Source organism: Muntiacus reevesi, chromosome 4 (assembly GCF_963930625.1).
Source record: "Muntiacus reevesi chromosome 4, mMunRee1.1, whole genome shotgun sequence".
NCBI lineage: Eukaryota > Metazoa > Chordata > Mammalia > Artiodactyla > Cervidae > Muntiacus > Muntiacus reevesi.
This window is the reverse complement of record NC_089252.1, coordinates 26739753-26757742: the sequence shown is the minus strand read 5'-3', so window position 1 is coordinate 26757742 and position 17990 is coordinate 26739753.

The window sequence follows — 17990 nt, the reverse complement described above, 5'->3', positions numbered from 1 at the left end:
AGTAGTAACTATCTTTATATATATATATATATATATATATATATATATATATATGAATATGAATATATGGGTTTTCTTGAAAATCCTTTACATAACTCAAACATAATTCTTTATAATCGCAGTTTTAAAAGCACTAAATGCTTAGCTTGGAACTAAATGCTAAAGGCCTAAATCATCTAGAACCTAATTCCAAATCTGTCATTAACTGTCCATATATCACTTAGCAAACCAAATAAACACTTGTTTCTATTGTCTTCACTTTTAAAACAACGTGAATGACCTGAATATGTTTTTAAATATTAAGAACCATGTAGTTCAAAACTAAAGCTTAATGTTGGGTGCCATGAGTTTCCTGATACAGTAAGTTCCCTACGTATGAATGAGTTCCATCCTGAGAGCATGTTCATAAGCCCAATTTGTTCGTAAGTCCAGCAAAGATTCAGACATAACTGAAGCTCTTAGCATCCACACACACCAGCAAAGTTAGCCTGGGTACCCAAGTAACACAGTCAGCGATATAGTACTGTGTTGTAGTAGGTTTGTATTATTTTTGCACAAATAATACGTAAAAGACAAACACAAAAATAAGAAAATCATTTTTAATCTTATAGTACAGTACCTTGAAAAGCACAGTAGCATACAGGGGTTGGCATCGAGTGAACAGCAAGAAGAGTTACTGATTGGAGGAGGGAGAGGAAGTGGGAGACGGTAGAGCCGAAGGATCATCAGCAACAGGAGATGAAGGGCAAGCTGCAGTTTCACTCACGCCTGACATTGATGGGTCGGTTTCTGGCTCCTTGCTGAATTCAATTCAATCTACTCTTTTGAAAAAATGATCAAGTGATGTCTGGGTAGTACTGTACCAGATAAATCACCTCTGATGTTACACTCGCTTCTGGACATCCTGGCCTCGAAGTGAAGAGACTGTCCTGCGGTACTCCATACAACACCGTACAGTAACGTGTACAAAAGCACAACCGTTTGTAGAGAATGCATGCGTGTGACAATGGATGCCAGACACATGAGCTAACTATTGTGATGGACATGCAAATACACATTTGCATCTTTGAAAATTCAAGCTTGAAGTTTCCTATGTAGGGGATGTACTGTACTTTATTAGTTAAAAACAATAAGGCAGTGAATATTGAAGGTCTACTTCTCTACAAGGTCTACTTCTCTATGTCAGTAGGGACACATGTTAATATAAAGAAAAAGAAAAAAAAAATGATCCTGCCTTCATTTATTCTTGTGTGGGAGTATTCTAAATCACTTCAGTTGTGTCCGACTCTGTCCGATTCTGTAGCCCACCAGGCTCCTCTGTCCATGGGATTCTGGAAGCAAGGATACTGGAATGGGTTGCCATGCCATTCTCCAGGGGATCTTCCCAACCCAGGGCTTGAATGTGCTTCTCTGACATCTTTTGCATTGGCTGGCAGATTCTTTACCACCAGTGCCACCTGTAAAGTCCCCCATTCATTCTTAACATCTGTACAATTTTTACCTGTCTATATGCATTATTTTATTTGATGTTCCTAACAACTTATGAAATGGAAAGGAAAGCTATTATTATCTTCCATTTAGGAGACAGTAGCTTCAAAAAAGATCAAGCATTTATTAGAAAATTCTAGAGTGAGCAAAAAAGGAAGAACTAAAACTATGTAAGAAGTTATTATTGTCACATATTGATTAGTGGGCACTGTTCTTGAATGACATTCTTTCGGCCTCTCATCCTGAACCACATAATATTGTCCCACTGTGAAATAAGCATTGCAATTTTGTATTTACTTCTAATGCATCTCAAAGGGAACCTTGTTTAATGATATAACATTTGTAAATCTCTTTGAATAAAGGAATCATTTAAATGCAAAGTACTCCTGAACATTATTCCCTTTACTCTCCCACTGGGTACATAAAAATCAAATAGGGCTGACTGTGATCTTTTAGGAACATAAACGTGACATAAATGGACTCTTTGCACCTTCCTACACCACCCCCTGGTGACACTGTACACCTCAGGCTGATTTCGCAGTGAGGTTATGCTGCCCAGGCCACAAGTCCTCCATAGACCGTAGCAGGGGAAATTGACAAGCTGAAAACCTTTCCTAAACATGCACTTGGTCTCAGATCAGCAGGTGTTGGGAATTAGTTTTTCACACAGCTTGAGCAAATGATTGGACAGAGATCAGGCTTGCACAGGAGGGGAAATCATCGCTCTCGGAATCAGAAATGATGCTGCATGACTGTAAAAGAGAACTCTGTACAACTTTACCCGTCTTGCCGCCATGGGCCATTGCAGGCACCTTGCCTTCTCTTTTCCTCGTACTTTCAACTGCCAATTTCAACATGGGCTATGAAGATGTTGATCAAAAAGTCTGATATTGGTACCCTAATGGGTTTGCTGCTTGAATTTCATTACTTAATAAACTAAACTTCCCCAAATCCAACTCTCATTAATCCCTTACTTGATTAAGTACCCCTTCACCTATCCAATATTCTCAAACATTAGTTTAGCATGTTAAAACTTCATAAGCAGTGCCTGAATTTTCTCTTTCAGTCAGTCTGTTATGGTTGGTGCCCTTAATGATTCTAAAGGATTTCTTATACTACACCTATATGTATTTCTTCTTTACCTACATACCAAATCTGGCAAAATCCTGCTTAGACGCATCAACATATGTGTGCTTAGTCATGTCCAACTGAGCGACCCCATGGACTGTAGCCTTCCAGGCTCCTCTGTCTATGAGATGTTCCAGGTAAGAATACTGAAGTGGGTTGCCCTTTCCTTCTTTATAAACACAACAGAAAATGACATATTTTAAAATTGTTGATGTAAAATTTATGTCAGTGAAAGGTGTGAAACTTACATGAAAAACTAAATGAGTTTTGATAAATGTGTACATCTTATAAACGACGCCCCAAACAAGATAAAGGACATTTCTCCCATCCAGAAAGTTCTTGAACAATAAATCCCCATGAGTTACAATTATTCTAATTTTTATTTATATAGATAATTTTTTCCTGGTCAACAGCTTCATGAAAATGAAATTCTACAGCATCTACTCTTCTGTGTCTGGCTTCTTTGCAATTTCATATAAATCCTAGATACCATTTATCAGGTTGAGAAATCTCCCATTTTTGGTTTGTGAAAGGCTTTTATCACGATTGCAATTTGAATTTTCTCAAATGATTTTCCTCATTATTCTGTCAAAATTTTTATCAATTTTAAAAAGTATTATACCAAACTTGCGTTTTCAGGATAAACCCAACTTTATACTGCTATCTTATTCTTTTTATATATTTTTGAATTTGATTTTCTGAAATATATTTTAAAGATCATTGTTTTATTTATTTATTTGGGCTGCCCTAGGCCTTCATTGTGGCGCATGGGCTTCACATTACGGTGGCTTCTCTTGTTGCAGAGCTTGGGCTTCAGGCGTGTGGCTTCAGTAGCTGCAGCACGTGGGCTGAGTTGCTCCCTGGTGTGTGGGATCCTCCCAGACCACGGATCAGACCTGTGTCCCCTGCACTGGCCAGCAGACTCCTAACCACTTATCCACTGGGGGAGTTCTCTAAATCATTTTTAATTGTTGCATAAATATTTCTAAGTGATCTATAATTTTTTTTTTTTTTTTTGTATTGTCCTAGTTTGGTTTGGTCTCATGACAATGCTAGTGTCACAAAATCAGTCAGGATGCGTTCGTTCCCTCTTCTTTCATTTACTGAAAGAGACTGTGGAAGATTGCTTTTATTTCTTCCTTAAATGTTTGATGGGTATCACTAGTGGTATCGTATTGGCTTAGAGACTTCTTTGTGGAATGGTTTTTAATTCCTACTTCATTTTCTTTAGTAGATATGGGGTAATTTAGATTTTTAATTTACTTTTGAGTCAGTTCTGGTAATATTTAATTTTCAAAAAAGTTTTGGTTGCATCTAAGCTAGTTAATTTACTGGCATAAAGTTGTTCATCATCTTCCCTCATCTTGGTTTTGCTGTTTACAACAGGCACTGATGCCTCCTCTTTAATTATGAGATTAGTAACTTATATTTTATTTTTTATTGATCAATCTAGCAAGAGGTTAATCAATCTTGTTTCAAAAAAAATTTTTATTTTTCTCAAAGTTGTCTATTTTCTGTTTCATTGATTTGCACTTTTAATAATATTATTTTCTATATAATATAATTTTCTTCTATAAATTTAGATTTAATTTGCACTTCTCTTTCTGATCTCTTAATTGGAAGCTTAAGCTCTTGGTTTTGAATCTATTTTCTTATCTAATTTAAGCATTTAGAGTATAATGTTCCTCTAAAATTTGTTTTAATTATAATTCAGGCCATATATATGTATGTATGTATACCATATAAACATTATACGGAATACAACCAAAACATACTTTGTATTTCATTTACATAAATTAAAAAAATTAATATTTTCCTTGTGATTTCTCTTTACTCTTTCAATAATTTCTTAGAATATAAGTCAATTTCTTACAATAAAATCCATTGTATAGATACACAGATATTCTATTGGTTCTTATCTAAGGACTTTTGAGTCATATAGATTTCGAAAATTCTTATAAGCCACTGAGAGACTAAAGAGGAATCACAAGGAAAATATTAATTTAAAAAAAAATTTTTGTACATAAAATAAAAGTATATTTTAGTTGTATTTTATTATATACATAGATAAAATACAGAGTGATTCTAGGGAAATAAAATTTTAGGAATTAGTTTTCTGACTTGATTCTGAGGCTTCCAGAATAGCTATCTAATCTGTTTAGATTTAAGGGCACTAATGTCTCTGTTTCTAGGGATTCCCAGGTAGCTCAGTGGTAAAGAATCCACCTGCTAATGCAGAGGACACCAGAGGCACAGGTTCCATCCCTGCATTGAGAAGATCCCCTGGAAGAGGAAATGGCAACCCACTCCAGTATCCTTGCCTGGAAAATCCCATGGATAGAGGAGTCGGGTAGACTACAAAGAGTTGGACACGACTGAGTATGCATACACACATACACACACACACACACACACACACACACACACACACACACACACGCACGCACAATGTCTCTGTTTCTAGTAGTAAACAGAGCACTGATAGTTCATGGCATGTTCTAGCCATAGAAATAAGCAAAATATCACCACTGGATACTCCTAATCAAACACTTATAAGAAGCAAGGATCTAGATGATGTATATGATATGTCTGAATATTTTTGTCAAACTAACAATTAAAATGAAATTGACTGCTAATTCCTAAAGTTTCTGGACAAAGTCAGGAAGAAAAAGGATGTGCTCAGGGGTTAGAATTCTCAAGTAACACATAAATGAAGCGAAAGCATCCCCTGTGCTCTGAAAGAAACCTTTACCACCTGTAGCCACAGGATTGAGACTGCTAAATCCAAACCCAAAGTTTCATCCTGTGAGTGGCTGAGTTGCAACCCGAATTGAACTCCCAGCCTCACAGGTTATCCACTTTAATCAAGTGAGGGCACTATTGGGAAGGGATGGTATCCTCAAAGTCGGGGAATCTGGGTGTATGAGAAGAACCTGATGAAGCTGGAGGCACTGAGCCCCTAAAATCATGAGTTCTTTACCAAAAGAAGCACCCCCATCCCACCCCCCCCCAAATCTGAGGGTATTAACCCTGCACTGCCTGAGAAAACTATAATGGCCTCCCCTGAAGCAGTTGCTTTGCAAAACGATGTTAATTCTCCTCAGGACTCATCCCCAGGACCCCTCTTTGCTACTAGACCTATAACTAGATTCAGTAGCCCAGCAGGCACAAAGTGATACCATGAAGATGTGTACTAAAAATAATGACTTGAATTTTTTAATTCATTGTTGTTTTTCTGTTGCTCAGTCATGTCTGACTCTTTGTGATCCCGTGAACTGCAGTACGCCAGGTTTCCCTGTCCTTCATTTTCTCCCAGGGTTTGTTCAAACTCATGTTCGTTGAGCTGAGGATGCCATCTCATCCTCAGTCACCCCTTCTCTCCTGCCCTCAGTCTTTCCCAGCATCAGGGTCTTTTCCTGTGAGTCAGCTCTTCACATCAGGTGGCCAAAGTATTGGAGCTTCAGCACCAGTCCTTCCAAAGAATACTCAGGGTCTATTTGCTTAGGTTTGACTGGTTGGCTCTCCTTGCTGTCCAAGGGACTCTCAAGAGTCTTCCTCAGCAGTACAGTTTGAAAGCATCAGTTCTTTAGCACTCAGCCTTCTTTATGGTCTAACTCTCACAACCAAACTTGACTACTGGAAAAACCATAGCTTTGACTATATTTCAGAAATTCAGCAAATATGCATGGAAATGGATATTAAAGGAGTGGTATAATGGTGGAAAAAAAAAAACAACATGAAGTTAGATCAGAATAAATGTATTTCTGTGAGCCCAGTATGCAGAGATGCTGCCTTTAACATTGACTGCAACTCAGGGAGTTAGAAAGTGGTCTAGTAAGTTGATTGGTTGCTTGGCTGACACATGAACCAAAAGTTAGCCCACAGTAAATGAGTTAGAAGTGCCAGACCTGCCTTGGGTTACTGTAGAGGAAAGGATTCAAAGATATGAGGAGCTGGGAATATTGCAGTAGATTTGTCATTTGAGACCTACTCACCCACCTTCAGAAGATTCAGAAGACATAATTTTCCCCATGAGTGTAAGAAAAATATTTTTAATATTCTTGAAGAATTCTAGGATGACTCTTCTCTGTAGGCCAGATCTCACAATGGGCTGTGGTCACTGATATGGGAAACAAGGGAGTGATAACTGGATTCCTGAGTAGTGGAGGCCAAGGGGCCATGCTCAACTGCTACATGCAAGGTGGGTAGTAGATAACCACAGTGGACAGAAGAATCAAAGCAACAAGAATGGCAGATATGTTATTGTTAAAAAAAAATAATCATTCTAATCCTTACAACATTCTCCTCCTTGGGTCCCTCCTGTGAGACTATATTTCCCACCCAAACCTTCTCACACTTGGAAATATGACTTACCTTGACCACTGTAATCTGAGCCGACATGACATGTATTCTTTCTAAGCAGAAGTTTTGAAACTATGGTGTGGGTCTTTTGTACCTCTTTTTCTCCTGTCACAGGAATGGCTCTGTTCTGAGGGGCTCTTCCTTCACCAAGACCCCAGTGTGAGAGGGGTGTAGACCAGACATATGCAATGCAAACAAAAATTATGCTTTCATTTTTATGAGTTACTAGAATTCAGATGATATTTTTTTTATTCTAGCACAACCTCATAAAAGCTGACTGTTACTCCATGGAGTGCCATGTGATAGCTGGAGATCATGTTTGGATCTGAAATACTTAGTGGTGACTTTTAAGTACAATACAAGGTTTTTAACAAAATATTAAGTAAATTAAAAACATAACAACTGAATCAAACTACATATTTTAAAAGGGTATATACAAATTCAATAAAATGTATCCAATACATTGCTACATTTTCCTGGGGGAGCTAAGGAGAGTGTGAATGGAGACTAGGGATAAAAAGATATAAAACAATAAATGAATAGTAACCTATGTGTGCACATGCTCATGTATATAATATGTAATCATTGAAAAGATGAGAAATGTAGAAAATGTGAATAATAATAAGAGAAATATAATTAACTCTAAGCTTTGCTCCTGAGGATCAAAAAAGGAACAAACAAAAATATGAAAGAAAGGGAAAAAAACAAATTTTAGGGAAGTTAGTAGAGGAGAATACTTCACCAAGTAGGCAGATATTTAACAGTAGCAAATGCCATGAAAGGTCAAAGTAGGAAGGAATTGACAAGTGACTATTTGTTTTGCCTCTTATAAAGTCACTAGTGCAAGCCTATGCTTCTATAATTGAGGGTATTGTGAAAGCATGGGGATGATTTAGAAGGGAAATTTGGAAGCAGTTTGTCAGGGAACCGTGTAATTGCATCTATCCCTCCCTCCTAACCTTTTGCGAGAAAGGAGAGGATTTGACAGCTTTAATTGTGTATCTAAGCTGGAAAAAAATTCTTTTCACTGACTTTGTGGTGACAGCACCTTAGAAGTGTTGGCCAACTTACAAGATATTTTAGAAAATCCCTTTGTCATTCAACAGAATTTGCCAGATCACTTTCGGTCTACTCTTTGAGAGATGATGGTTGTCTTACTCTAGAACATGCAAAAGTTATTTTTAAATAAGCTTGTATTTCCTTGCTGTGCTTTTTTATTTACTGAGCCCAGTGGAATAGCTTTTGCCAGCTCAATGAGGTGTACCTAGCAGGTAAGGGCTGGCTTCAGTTGCATTGTATTCTCTAGGAGTGCTCTGTGTCCTTGGCTGAATTTTGGAGAACAGAACTTCTGCACAGTGATATCAGAAACTTTCCCTTCCTTCTGATTTTGTATTTGCCTAAAAGAATTTGTGGCAAAATAAAATGCTGTTCTGTAGTTTGTCTTGAGGGGCCCATGGTCCAAATTTTCAATGGCTACATTATTCTACAATTTTTATGACCTTAGAACTTTCGGATATGACATGTGTTTTTCTCTCCTTCTCATACTTATTTTATTGGGAAGGTGTTGGGGAGCTGTGCTAAGGAAGTAGAATCTTAATTTCTCAAACACTTTTGGTTTTGCAGTCTCAATAGGAAAAATGTATGAGAGAAAGGAAGATAAGAAAATAATACACAAATTAAAGGAGATGATTATTTTTTAAATTAGAATTGAGAAATTTTTAAATCATTAAAATTTTAAATAATGAAAGTAGACTATTGTATTGGAATAGATTGAAGGATATAAGCATTTAATTCTTAACCTCAGCTCACTTCCACTTCTCCCAAGTTACATTATGTGTTATGGAAGTTAGTTAGAGTTCAGGATAAAATAAAACTTTCCTAAAGTTTGATCCAAAGAACAATAGTGTTAAGAGGTAACCTTTGAAATAAGAAGGAAAAACTCTGCCTACTATATTATCTTGGAGACTCCCAATGCATGTAAATATGTTATTAATAGAAGCTCTGAGATTAACTGATTTAAAGGAACTTATTTAACTTGACTTAATATAATCTTTCCAGTCTTATTTGATCCCATAAAGTTTTTTTCCTGTAATAGTTATTAATTTACCTTGGAAATAAGACTTTTTAATAGCATTCTTTAGTAAATATGGCAAAGTTATTTCCATGTTAAAATTTTTAAACTTGGAGAGTACAGTGCCTAACATAATATTCATTCTGTAAATATTTATTGTAAATTTAAAGCCAATGAATTTATCAAAAATTAAATGCCTATATCCTTTGATCTATTCCAATACAATAGTCTACTTTCATTATATAAATCCAATGAATTTATCTTATTTCAGTTGACTATCTAGATATGCAGATGACACCACCCTTATGGCAGAGAGTGAAGAAGAACTAAAGAGCCTCTTGATGAAAGTGAAAGAGGAGAGTGAAAATGTTGGCTTAGGCTCAACATTCAGAAAACTAAGATCATGGCATCTGGTCCCATCACTTTATGGCAAATAGATGGGGGAACAGTGGAAACAGTGGCTGACTTTATTTTTGGGGTTCCAAAATCACTGCAGATGTTGATTGCAGCCATGAAATAAAAAGACGCTTGCTCCTTGGTAGAAAAGCTATGACCAACCTAGACAGCATATTAAAAAGCAGAGACATTACTTTGCCAACATCAGTCCATCTAGTCAAGGCTATGATTTTTCCAGTGGTCATGTATGGATGTGAGAGTTGGACTATAAAGAAAGCTGAGTGCCAAAGAATTGATGCTTTTGAACTGTGGTGTTGGAGAAGGCTCTTGAGAGTTCCTTGGACTGCAAGGAGATCCAATAAATCCATCCTAAAGGAGATCAGTCCTGAGTGCTCATTGGAAGGACTGACGTTGAAGCTGAAACTCCAATACTTTGGCCACCTGATGCAATGAGCTGACTTATTTGAAATGACTTTGATGCTGGGAAAGGTTGAGGACAGGAGAAGTGGACAACAGAAGATGAGATGGTTGGATAGCTTACTGACTCAATGGACATGAGTTTGGGTAAACGCCGGGAGTTGGTGATGGACAGGGAGGCCTGGTGTGCTGCAGTTTATGGAGTTGCAAAGAGTCGGACACAATTGAGTGACTGAACTGATCTAAACAACAGCTTAAGATAATTAGAGGAGGTATTATAATCCCTATTAACAGAAGAGGAATTGAAGATTAGCAGCATAAGTAAAATCCCAAATGTCATGCATTTAGTTGGTTGAGAAAGTCAGGAATTAAGAGAGATTTTTTTTCTCAGTCGGTGATTTCTAGTGCTAGTGCCAATTTATAAGGCAAACATTCAGTTTATTTAATAGATTACTGCATTGTATTGGCTTCCCAGGTGGCACTAGGAGTAAAGAACCCACCTGCTAAAGCAGAAGACTAAGAGACACGGGATGGATCCCTGGGTTGGAAAGATCCCCTGGAAGGGCATGGCAACCCCCTCCAATATTCTTGCCTGGAGAATCCCATGGACAGAAATGCCTGGCAGGCTACAGTATATAGGGTCGCAAAGACTCAGTCGCAACTGAAGTGACCTAGACATACATGTACCACACTGTATAAAACACCCCCAAAATAATTTTCAAAAACCAGATACTATGCTGTAATAATATATATTGATCAAATAGAATAATGATCAGAATTTTGTTCAGGCTTCTAGTGCATAGCCCAGGTATCAAAAAGAATCTAAGAGTTAAGATGAAGTTAACATTCTAAATTAAAGAAAAGGCAAATTAAGTTTTAACCACTGTTAGATTTTTTTAAGTAGCCAAATGCTATATTCACGGCATTCATTTTGGTGTAAGACATAATGAAGCCAGACTATATTCTCTTGCACTGAGCAATAAAAATGGCACTCAATTTTTTTAAGTGTGAATAAATATTACATTATATTCTAAAATTCCCATCGGCATAAAATGACCTATAAATTGACATAAATTCTATAAATGTCTACAGTCTTTCAGATATCTACATCCTGCAGTGACCACACTCTCTAGAAATGAGCTCTAGCTCATAAGCTTAGCACATAGGTAGTAAAAAGAAGTGGGAACAATCTGCTTAGACATTCAGGGCTACATGTCAGTGCTGAAGGAAGGAGGGCCAAGGAAACATGGTGTATCCTGCTGAAAAGCATGTGGCTTGTCCGCTTTTTTAGGAATCTTTGATCATTGTAGACCTGTTCAACACAATTTAAGTCTGTCTTTACCTTCATTATTACATCCCCAAAGGCCTCAATATTCCACTAAACTTTCACCATCCATTAACAGATCTTCACTTTATTGTGGAGAAGAACCAACATTAGTCTAATATTATTCATGCCCTATGTCTTAATTTTTTCACTTCATGACCCTTGAACATTACATTAAAATGGAGCAAAAAAGCACTGATTTCTTAAATTTAAATCTAGAACTCTTGCCAAGCAAAGCAGCATCTACATCAGTTTATTACAAGACCATTTCTATAAAGTTCAAAGAATCTAGCATAATATATACATCTAACAGGCATTTAATATTTGCATTTGCATTGAATGGTGAATGTGGCAGAATGCCAGAGGCTGTCTAATGTTCATGGTTCCTCTCTTTCATTGTAATGACTAAACTACGTTATCGAAGGCAACTTTGGAAAAAAAAAAAAACACAAAACTATATATTTCAGTGTCTTTTGTAACTTGGTGTATACAGTACAAGTTTTACCAATTTTATTAATAGTATATGAGAAGTTATGTATGACACTCAAGTTTAATCCTATAAAACAAACAAAAACAAGCAAACAAACAAACAAACTGGCCACATACTGCCCTGGTCTCTCTTTCCATTTCTATGGCTGAGACAGAAGAAACCTGAACCGAGACTGAGCCTTCCTGTTTATGTGCCTCTCAACTGTTACATGTTGCAGAAGGATGGAACCCAGACCTCCCGCACTGTAGGTGGAAACCTTTACCGCCTGAGCTACCAGGGAAGCCTCGTGTTGGAGAAGGAAATGGCAGCCCACTCCAGTGTTCTTGCCTGGAGAACCCCAGGGACGGGGGAGCCTGGTGGGCTGCCATGAATGGGGTCGCACAGAGTCGGACACGACTGAAGCGACTTAGCAGCAACAGCAACTGTTACATGAGAGAGAAATAAACTACCTTAAGTCATTGTATTTTGGGATTCGGGGCTTCCCAGGTAACGCAGACAGTAAAGAATCTGACTACAATGCTGGAAGATCGCATGCAGAAGGGAATGGCTACCCACCCCAGTATTCTTACCTGGGAAGTCCCATGGACTGAGTCTGGTCGGCTACTGTCCATAAGGTCACCAAAAGTTGGACATGACAGTGACTAACACACGTTCACAGCCTGACATATCGTGAGTTGCATGGAAATATATTCAGAAAAGAGGATAAACATGGGTCATTGCTCCAAGTGCAGTATCAGTGATAGCAGGAGGAACAATGAATTATTACTAATAAAGCAAGACTTCTAACTATCCTATCATTTTGTGGTTTAAGAAGAGTATAAGTACTTTAATATTTAGTGTCAAGAAGCACTTCCTATCTGTGTGACTGTGCATGCCATTTAAATATTCTGTGCCCAAATTTCTATAATTTCTTAAATGAGTACAACTTCCACGAAATGTTACTTTGAGGAATAAATAAATATCTGATAGGTTGCATTAGTTAGACAATAATAGTCCCATTTTATGTAGAAGAAAGTTGAGGTTCAGAGCTATTCTGGGATACTTCACTAATAATTACCATTTCTAGGCTAGAACTCTAGTCTTTTCTAATGTACTGCATTGCCTGTATATGGTAGAGGGTCTGAGTTTCTCTCAGTCTACTCTAACTGGCAACCTGGGGATCCATGGACATATTTTCAGAAACATGTGATTTTTAAAGAGATTTGATTATTACTCAAAAGTAAAAAGATAGTTTATTAAATAAATTTACCAGTTAAGAGATTATGTTTTATCATCACATTTATCACTGTATCTAATGCTATAGTATTTTGTTGTTGTTCAGTCATTAAGTTTCCTACGACTCTTTGTGACCCCATGAACTGCAGCACGCCAGGCTTCCCTGTCCTTCACCATCTCCCAGAGTTTGCTCAGACTCAAGTCCATTGAGTCAATGATGCCATCCAACCATCTCATCCTCTGTCATCCACTTCTTTTGTCTTTTGTTATGGCATGCATATAGTTAAATGAACGCCTTTAATTATATATTGCATTAAATACATCACCTTTAAAAACTATGACAATTAGTACATTGAATTATTTTACCCTGTGGACACTTTATAGTGTTTTTCAGAAGGGATTTAATTTTTACTTAAAAATATGATTTTAGTGTTACTGTCTCATAGGCAACTAATTGAGGCAAATAGTCTGGATGAATTAGATCAATGAGTTCCATCATCAGTAGTTTTTTTGTTTTTGCTTTTAATTTTGATTTTGTTATTTTATCTTGACATGTGGATAAATCACTCCATGACTCAAAGATTCTTGAAGTAAATATTCTGTCTGAAGCATATGGAATTCAGTTTCAAGCTATAGGGCAGAGGATAAAAGGAATTCTGTTTTAAAATTTATTGTGATTATATTGAATTTTAATAGTTCATTTAACTCAGGATAATTTGCTTCTTAGATTACTAGATAATGGTTTTGAGTATGAAGCAGTATTTTATTCTTTTCTGCATCCCATCATTTGCATAATGCCTATAAATGGAAGACTGAGTAAATGAATGAATGGATAAGAGAGTGATACCTCATTAAAATACTCTTGCCTTGGGTTATTAGGTGCTGCTTCAAAAACAGACTGTGTATGTAGAGCACCCTCCCTTTTTTTTCTCACCCTACAGCTTTTTAGGAATTTTTAGATGGAGAGCCTGCTGCTATGTTTCTGAAAAAGCAGTCTTAACTATGCTATGACTGTTTGCTATGTTCCAGAGTCAGAGATTGCTATAGATTAAATGCATCAATCCATATGTTTAAACCTCACCCTCAGAATGATGGTATTTGGAGGGGGCTACTGGGAGGTGATTAGATCATGAGGGTAGAGCCCTCGTGTATGGGATTAGTGTCCTTACACTAGCGATTAGATAATAGACCCCAGAGAGCATCTTCACCCCTTCTTCCACGTAAGGTTACAGTAAGAAGACTATTATCCATGAACCAGGAAGCAAGCCCTAACCTAATGCTACATCTGCTGGTGGCTTTCTTTTGGATTTGCCCATCTCCAGAATTGTGAGAGGTAAGCTTCTGCTGTAGGCGCCCCTCCTGGCTCAGCGGGAAAGAATCCGCCTGCCAATTCAGGAGACTCAAGTTCAATCCCTGGGTCAGAAAGATTCCCTGGAGAAGGAAATGGCAACCCATTCCAGTATTATTGTGTGGGAAATCCCATCGACAGAGGAGCCTGGTGACTACAGTTCATGGAGTCACAAGAGTCGCGACTTAGTGACTAAACAACAAACTTCTGCTTATAAAACATCCAGTCTGTGGTATTCTGCTAGAGCAGCCTGAACTAAGACAGAGTCCTGCCTTCTCCTACCACTGAGGGGAATATACTCCTTTCCCTCTTACATGCATATGTAACACTTGGGACCCTTCCCTTTCTATAATAATTGAATGTTAATATAACCTTTGTTCACTGAAAACTGATGAACTGTCTGCAGTGAAACAAGAAATCTAACAATTTTGCTCTACTTTCCTTACAGAGTGACAGGATAACAAAATAATAGAAATTTTTCTAAATCAAATATCTAAAACAATTAAAAATAACGTTAAGGATATAGAAATGCATGTATACATTAGCCTACTCTTTTTGTATTGAAATATAGTTTTGCTTTTTTAATATTTGTAGGCAACACCTTAGATAGGTAAGAGAATTCCTGTTTTTCCTGAAATGTTCTAAAATTTGCTGCTTAAATGCATTTTAATCAAAAGTTTCAAAACCTCTGGAAGCCAAATAAAATATTTCAAGCCTATTTGAAGGAATTAATTAAAATATACATTTTAACAAACTAATTGGATACAAAAGATAACCATGAAGTCTGCAGGTATTTATCCAGAGGTGGTTCTCATTTCCTTTTTCTAAATGAGGTCCCCTCCTTTGAAGCAGAATACTATGCAGGACACTAAGCAATTTCTCCTACTATAAAGGATGTGCCAGATAAACAAAAGAAGTTGATATGTTCAGAAAACTAACCAGGACCTTATATCTGATAAGCTATCAGGATTCAATGGCTAGATGAAGCTATTTGAGTTTAAAGATACATCGAAGCTACTGCTTAAGAACTTTTGGCCCAGAGCTATTGTAAATCACAGAAGTGCCAAAGTTTACCTAGAAGCTTACGTTTTCCTCTCAATTTCATGAAGTTTTCTACTTAGATCATAGAGAATATAATGATTAGAAAAATCTTTAAAACTCATTGAAATGTAGTCAGAATTGTATGTATTTGCTCTTAGGTATCTATTGCTCATATTTTTAAAGCCATGCTCTTTTAAAAACAATTTTTTTCCTACCTTGAGATTCAAATGACAAACAACATTGTGTAAGTTTTAAAGGTATATGGAATGTGATGATTTAATATGCTTTGTCAAATGTTTAATATGATGTTAGTTAACATAGCTTTTACCTCACAAAATTAACATTTTATTTTTATGCAAAGAGCTTTTAATATTTACTCTTTAGAAACTTTCAAGTGTACAATATGGTGTTTTTTAACTATAGTTACCATGATGTATATGAGATCCACAGAATTGTTAATTATAATTGGAAGTGTGTATATTTTAAGCACCTAAACCCATTTTTCCTCTTTCACCCCACCCTGTCCCCACCCTGTTACCCATCTGCTCTGTTAATACAAGTTCAGTTTTGTTAGATTCCACACATAAGGGGGAAGATAGGGTGTTTGTCTTTCTATGTCTGACTTATTTCAGTCAGCATAAAGCCCTCAAGATTTAACCATGTTGTTGTGAATGTCTCAATTTTGTGGCTGAAGAAAATTCTACTGTGTGTAATATATTTTTACATAATTAATTAACTAATTAATTCTTCATTGCTGCAAAGGCTTTTCTCTAATTGCAGCCAGTGGGGGCTACTCTGTAGTTTTGGTGAGCAGGCTTCTCAGGGCAGGGGCTTCTCTTCACTCAGGCTTCAGTAGTTGCAGCATGAGAGTCAGTAAACTCGGGCTCCTCGACTCTGGAGCACAGGCTCAATTGTTGTGGCTTAGTTGCTCTGCTACATGTGGGATCTTCCCAGATCAGGGATTGAACCTGTGTCTCCTGCTTTGGCAAACAGATTCTTTACCACTGAGCTGCCAGGGAAGTCCTATCATAAAATATTTTATTTTTGTCTGCTTACTTGTTGGTATATGACTTAGGTTGTTTTCATGTCCTGCCTACTCTAAATAATACGACACTGAAAATGGGGGATCAAATATCTCTTTGAGATCCTGATTTTCTTCCCTTGGATGTATACCCAGAAATGTAATTGCTGGATCATATGGTTGCTTTATTTTTAATATTTTGCAGAATCTCTATTCTGTTTTCTATAATTGCTCTACCATTTTACATTTTCACCAACAATGTACAAGGGTTTCTTTTTTCCCACATCCTAGTTAGGATTTACCTCTTGTCTTTTTGATAACAACCATTTTAGCAGGTATGAGTTGATATTTCACTGTGGATTTGATTTACATTTCCCTGATGATTAGCGATGATGAAGCACTGTTTCAGGTACTTTTCGACCATTTGTATATTTTCTCTGGAAAAAGGTGTATTCAGATCCTCTACTCACTGTTATATCAAATTATTTGTTTTTTGGTTGTTTTTTTGCTGAGTTCTTTGAGTTTCTTATAGTGTACATTTTGAATATTAATCTCTAATTGGATGTATGACTTGCAAATATTTTATCCCACTCCACAGGCTACCTCTTTAGTTTCCTGATAGTTTCTTTCGGTTTGCAAAAGCTTCTAACTTCTATGTAGTCTCATTTCTTTATTTTTGCTTTTGAAGTATGCCCTTCTAGTGTTGTGTGCAAAAAATCATTGCCAAGACCAATATGAAGGAGAGTTTCCCCTATGTTTTCTTCTAGGAGTTTTATGGTTTCAGGGTGCGGTTGGACACTATGCCCCCTAGTTACGCAGGACTACCAATTTGGTTTCTCTTCCCAGCCACGAACATAGAACTGATAGGCAAGAAGTTAGCTGAGAGCAACAAGAGGCAGCCCCTTCGGCTAACCAACCAACAGTTGCCTAATCCCACTAAGCACTTTACCAGCCCCTATTACACCCCCATCAGCCCTCCAAAGATAGTCAGGGGCCCATGAAGACCCCACTGCCCTGACTAGTGGGATTTTCCTCACTCTAGCACATGTGCACACCTCACACGGTCCTGTACTGAAGTAACCATTGGCGGCCACTGGACTCAGTAATTATTCATAAATACTCCATGAATACATAGAGCTAATTGTAGCAGACTGAATTATGAGAAGGACTTTTGGGGTAGAGCATCTTGCTATATAACCTGCAGCTGCCAATCAAGGACCCCTCTGGCTTATGCAAATGACTCTGCCTTCAAAGGTCTGTAGCCCAGCCCTCCATGGCCGCTTGCCTCCCTGGGCAGGGCCCGCATCTCTCTTAAGATGTTCTCTTTGCTCTTTCTTTATGTGTCTCTTGCTCAGTAGTGTCTGACTCCGTACGACCTATTCTTTCTTTCCTTATTGTTTCTATTGTTAATAAACTTTCTCGTAGTGGGTAAGACCTAGATTTTTCCTTGCGTCCTAACCGAGAACCGGGACCCACAGGAGGAAGGGTCTCCAGACTCCCCTCCCACTAACAGAACAGGCCCCATGGCCAGTCTGGTCCATTTACTGGGGACCCAGATTGCCATCACATCTCCCTGGCCAGACAAGGCCATGAGCTTTGTTCTGCACAAGGACAGAGAACCTGACTGGTATCTCTGCTCAGGCTGACAAAAGAACTGTGTCTGCCCAGATCTGAGCCCTAGTTGCTGTA